The following is a 6,103-nucleotide window of genomic DNA, read 5'->3' as shown; positions in this document are numbered from 1 at the left end:
GTTCCCGGGCGGAGGGCCGACGTCGAGACGCGGGAGTTGCGCTGACGCGTCTGGAATGAGCTCTTGCGTGTCGTTTGCCCTGGCGCGACCGAGTGAGTGATGCTGAGGGCAGCCGGGTGGAGGGCAGGGACCAGTGAGTAATGTGGGCGAAGCGCTCGCGCGCTGGCACCTGCAGCTCCTGCCCCTGTAAGTACTCTGTGCTCATTTCCCCTTTAAGTACTCGCTCCTGTAATGGGGGTGGAGCGGATGGAGCGGAGACCCTGGTGCCTCCCTGTCACAAGTCTAAACCAAAGATGGGAGAACAGGAACACGATAAGACAGACCGCACTTTTTAGTTGTTCAAGAATTTCTTTTTTATTTTTTTCCATTTTTTTTTTTTTAAAACTAATTGAGAGGCGGGGAGTTAGACTCCCGCATGTGCCCCGACGAGGATCGGCGGCAAGCGCAGTCGGGGGTGAAGCTCTGCCCATCTGGGGCTGCCCCTCCATTGCTGGGCAACTGCGCTATTTCAGCTCCCGAAGCGAGACCAGGGAGTCAGCCTCAGCACCGGGGGCCAGCGTGCTCGAACCATTCAAGCTATGGCTGCGGGAAAGGCAGAGAGAGAGAGAGACAGAGAGAGAAGGGGGAGGTGTGGAGAAGCAGATGATCGCCTCTCCTGTGTACCCTGGCCAGGAATCAAACCCAGGACTTCCACATGCCAGGCCGACTTTCCGATGCTGAGCCAACTGGCCAGGTCTGTTAAAGAATTTCAAGTTTAATTACAAACGTAACACCGGATCATTGTAAGAAAATTGGGAAATTTCAGGAAAACGTAGAGAAGAAACAAACCACCCATATGCCATCACCTAACTTCTGGAACATGACGTAGAAAGTCTATTTCCTGGCCTGACCTGTGGTGGCGCAGTGGATAAAACGTCGACTTGGAAATGCTGAGGTCGCCGGTTCGAAACCCTGCGCTTGCCTGGTCAAGGCACATATGGGAGTTGATGCTTCCAGCTCCTCCCCACCTTCTCTCTCTCTCTCCTCTCTCTCTCTCTCCCTCTCTGTCTCTCTCTCTCCCTTTCTCTCTCTTCTCTAAAATGAATTTAAAAAAAAAGTCTATTTTCCTGCATGTGGGTGATGCTAAGCTGCTCACGCTGGGAACGTGCCACCTACTTCAGATCTCTTTGCCTTTGTCCAGTTTCCTTGGTCTGATTTATGTGGCAGATATGCCTCTGTCTGTCCCTTGTGCTTTAACTTTTGCAGACGTTTAAAATGTTCACGAAATCAAATCGATGCTTTTTATGTGACTTGGTAATAGCCTCACACCAAGATTATGAACCTATGATAAGTTTTGCTAATGTTATAGGTTTAATTTTTAGATCTAGACACAATCCATGAGAAATTTATTTTTGATGTTGTCAATTACCGTATTTCCCCATGTATAAGATGCTGCCATGTATAAGACGCACCTTGATTTTGGGGCCCGAAATTTGAAAAAAAAATGTATTACATAAAGTTATTGAACTCAAGTTTTATTCATCATAAAATTCATACAACTCCTCATCACTGTCAAAACTCCCATCCATTAGCTTGTCCTCATCTGTGTCTGAAGATGAATCACTGTCTGCATATATTGCCTTGTCCTCAGTTCCATCCATGGCATTTGAAATGCCACACTTCTTAAATGACTTGATAACAATCTCAATCTTGATATTATCCCAGGATCTTCTCACCCAGGTACAAGATTTCTTCACTCTTCCTGCTGATGTCAAATTGTCCCCAGAAGACTTCATCCACTGGTTCCATTCGTCTCTCATGGCAGCTTTGAAGGGTTTGTTAATGCTGACATCAAGTGTTTGGAGCTGGGATGTCAAGCCTCCAGGTATGATGGCAAGTTTTGTTTTTTGCTCTGCAGCAATCTTCTTTGTGTTTTTTGTTACGTGTGCCCTGAACTGATCGAGCACCAATAGGGAAGGTTTGCATAATAGCCCACCTGGTCTCCTTCTCCAAACTTTCTCAAACCAGATCTTCATCTCATCCTGATCCATCCAACCCTTGTCCTGAATGTGGATGATCACTCCTCGAGGAACGTCTTCTTTCGGCATTGTTTTGCATTTGAAAATCAGCATAGGAAGCAGCTTGGTTCCGTCGGCACAACAAGCTAGAATAACTGTATAACGGCTCTTTTCATGTCCACTTGTCTTCACAGTTACAGTTTTCACCCCCTTATCAACAGTTCTGCTACTTGGGACATCAAATTGAAGGGAAACTTCACCCATATTTGCAATCTGTCCCAACTCAAACTGATGTGTTTTCTGACATTGAATGACAAAACGATGAAATTCAAGAACCTTCCGCTCATAGCTTTTAGGCATCTTTTGGGCAAGTCTGGTGCATGTACGCATGCTTAGTCCATTCCGTTTCATGACCCTGAAGCACCAGTTGTATCCTTGAAATCAGTAACTTCTTTTTCATCAGCAATTCTTCTGGCTTTATGCTGAACCATCTTTGTGGACACAGGAATTCCAATTGCCCTTTGCTCTGCAATCAATTTCTTCAATTCTCTCTCTAAATCAGGCCGTTTTGCTGACTTGCCTCTCATGGCCTTCTTCTGCTGTGGCATTTTCAATAGGGTTTCTTCTTCCCATAGCCAGTCTTGGATTGATTTCTCAGTTAGAGGAGGACCACACTTACGTTGAGCAGCAGAATTTCCATTCACTTTTGCAAACTGGATCACTTCTTACTTGAATTCAGCACTATACGAGCCATTTCTGAGCCATTTCTGGGCAGAGTGTGGCAAAACGTAACTTACCGTAGTATACCGGTAACAAGTGTGAAACAATGAGCGCAATAACGACAAGCACAAGAAGGTGGGAAATGTAACTGAAAAAATCTACAACCACTGTATAAGACACACCCAGTTTTTAGACCCCAAATTTTTCAAAAAAGAGTGCATATTTTTTTTTAAATTGGGAATTCAGTGTTTATTTTATTTTTCAGAGACAGAGAGAGAGTCAGAGAGAGGGATAGACAGGGACAGACAGACAGGAATGGAGAGAGATGAGAAGCATCAATCATCAGTTTTTCGTTGCATGTTGCAACACCTTAGTTGTTCATTGATTGCTTCTCATAAGTGCCTTGCCCGCGGGCCTTCAGCAGACCGAGTAACCCCTTGCTCGAGCCAGCAACCTTGGGCTCAAGCTGGTGAGCTTTTGCTCTAACCAGATGAGCCCACGCTCAAGCTGGCGACCTCGGGGTCTTGGACCTGGGTCCTCCGCATTTCAGTCCATCGCTCTATCCACTGCGCCACCGCCTAGTAAGGCAAAGAGTGCATCTTATACATGGGGAAATGTACTTAATTTCAGTCTTTCTAATTGAAAAGTCCACTGATCCAATCAATCAATTTTTAGGCCATCCTTTCTACACTGATGAAATTGGACCTTTATTGTCTTGCCTGCTAAATACCTACAAAAAGGTGAGTCTATTCTGGGACTCTCTACAACAGTTTTATCATTAAAAAGTGTTTTTAAGGCTCTGGACTGTTGGCTCAGTGGTAGAGCATCGCCTCATATATGGACATCCTGGGTTCGATTCCTGGTCAGAGAACACAGGAGAACCCTCTGTTTCTCCACCCCTTTCCCTCTTCCTTCTCTCTCTCTCTCTCTTTCTCTCTCTCTCTCTTCTGCTCCCACAACCATGGCTGGGTTGGAGCAAGTTGGCCCTGGGTGCTGAAGATGGCCCCATGGCCTCTCCTTAGGTGCTAAAGTAGCTCTGTTATCAAGCAACAGAGCAATGCCCATATGGGCAGAGCAGAGCATACCCTGTGAGGGGGCTTACCAGTGGATCCCGGTTGGGGCACATGTGGCAGTCTGTCACTCTGCCTCCCACTTCTCACTTAAAAAAAATTTTTTTTTAGAGAATTGATTTGTCGAATCCCATTGCAAATTCTTTTAAGATTTTGGTCAGAAATTATTCAATTAACACATTAATTGGGGAATAACTGACATATTTACAAAGTTGTTTTTTCCATTCAGACTATGATATTCCTCCTTATACTATTTTTCTTTAAAAAGTTGCTTCAAAAATGTCTTAAACATTTCATTTTTCTTGAGTTTTGTATAATCTTATGCTCATTTTATAAAAAATAATTAGAAAGTTTTCTATTGTCTTAAGTAGATGAAGTTGTAATTCATTTTTTTTTTTTTTTTTTTTTTTTGGTATTTTTCTGAAGTTGGAAATGGGGAGGCAGTCAGACAGACTCCTGCATGCTCCCGACCGGGATCCACCCTGCATGCCCACCAGGGGGCGATGCTCTGCCCATCTGGGGCGTTGCTCTGTTGCAACCAGAGCCATTCTAGCCCCTGAGGCAGAGGCCACAGAGCCATCCTCAGCGCCCGGGCCAGCTTTGCTCCAATGGAGCCTTGACTGTGGGAGGGGAAGAGAGAGACAGAAAGGAAGGAGGGGGGAGGAGTGGAGAAGCAGATGGGCGCTTCTCCTGTGTGCCCTGGCCGGGAATCGAACCCGGGACTCCTACATGCCAGGCCGACGCTCTACCACTGAGCCAACCGGCCAGGGCCTGTAATTAATTTTTTTAAGGATTTGGTTTCCCTTAAGAAACAGTTTCCCTAAGGAAACACACAGATGTAGTGTGTTTAGGGAGGTTAGCTTTGTTTCTATAGGATGTTACTTTTAGTTCTTATTTTGTGTTATTTGTCCTCCATTTTTTTCTTGGTTATATTACCTAATGGCTTATTTTATTGATTCTTATATCTAATTGCTTCTTCCTAATTGTGTTATTATTAACTCTTTTTAACAACTTGAGATATAATTCACATACTATAAAATTAATTTCAAGTTTACAATTCAGTGTTTTTATTATATTCAGAGCCATACACCCATCATCACAATCTAATTTTGGAACAGTTCTGTCACCCAAAAAAGAAACCCTATAGTTATTTGTCATCACTCATCTTTTCCGAACTTCTTATATTTGATGCTCATTTTATTCTTTCTTTAATTAATCGGGTATTTAAGAATTTTTCCCTGGTCAGAGGATATTTTTGTACTATTTCTAGTTTGGAGATTCTTAGATTTTCTCTGAGGCCTAATATATGGTTCCTTTTGGGGAATGTTCCAAGAATATTTGAAGATTTAGGGTATCAGGCTTGATGTATCTATTGGAACTACCATAATAATACTTATTTACATTTTTATATTTTTTCTCTCTTTATGTGTAATAGATTCTAAGAGGTCAAGTAATGTCTTCTACTCTTTATATGCTTCTGTTTCTTCTCTCTCCTTTTATTATAGTTGATGCTTCATTATTTGATGCACAGGTATTCATAACTTGTCTCTTTATGTGGTCATAATTTTGCCCTCAGCTGAACCTTATCTGATATTAAAATCATGATGCTTGTTTTGTTACTGTTATTGTTGGTTTTATGTTTAGTTGCAATATTCTGATGTACTTTTACCCGTTCTTTTAATTTCCACCTTTCTAAATCACTTTCCATTAAGTGTGTCCCTTGATAACTGCAAAGAGTAGTCTTTGCGTTAGAGTCTAATCAGAATATTTTTTCTTTTAATAGAGTAGTTTAACACATTTACTTCTATTGATAATATAAATGTATTTGGATTTAATATTGTTATTTTATACAGTGCTATCCATTTAATATCTTAAAATAGCTTTCACTGTGTGCCGATTTGTTTTACATCATATTTCATTTTAAAACTTAGAAATATTTTTAGTGATTTCCTTTTATAACTGTATATTTATATAATTCTTTTAATCTCAATTTATTTAGACATTTTCTTTTAATGCCCAACCCATTTTTTCAGTTGATCATATGCTCTCTTAATATTTACTTCATTAGTTTTAGACGGAGTTGTATATCTGTCACTTGATTTATTAACTTAATAAGATAAATTTTTTTTTAATTTTTATTTTTTTTATTTTTATTTTTTGTATTTTTCTGAAGTTGGAAACAGGAAGGCAGTTAGACTCCCGCATGCGCCTGACCGGGATCCACCCGGCACACCCACCAGGGGGCGATGCTCGCCCATCTGGGGCGTTGCTTTGTTGTAACCAGAGCCATTCTAGCGCCTGAGGCAGAGGCCACAG

This window comes from Saccopteryx leptura, chromosome 1 (assembly GCF_036850995.1).
Source record: "Saccopteryx leptura isolate mSacLep1 chromosome 1, mSacLep1_pri_phased_curated, whole genome shotgun sequence".
In the NCBI taxonomy this organism is placed as follows: Eukaryota; Metazoa; Chordata; class Mammalia; order Chiroptera; family Emballonuridae; genus Saccopteryx; species Saccopteryx leptura.
This window is presented reverse-complemented; position numbering follows the sequence as displayed.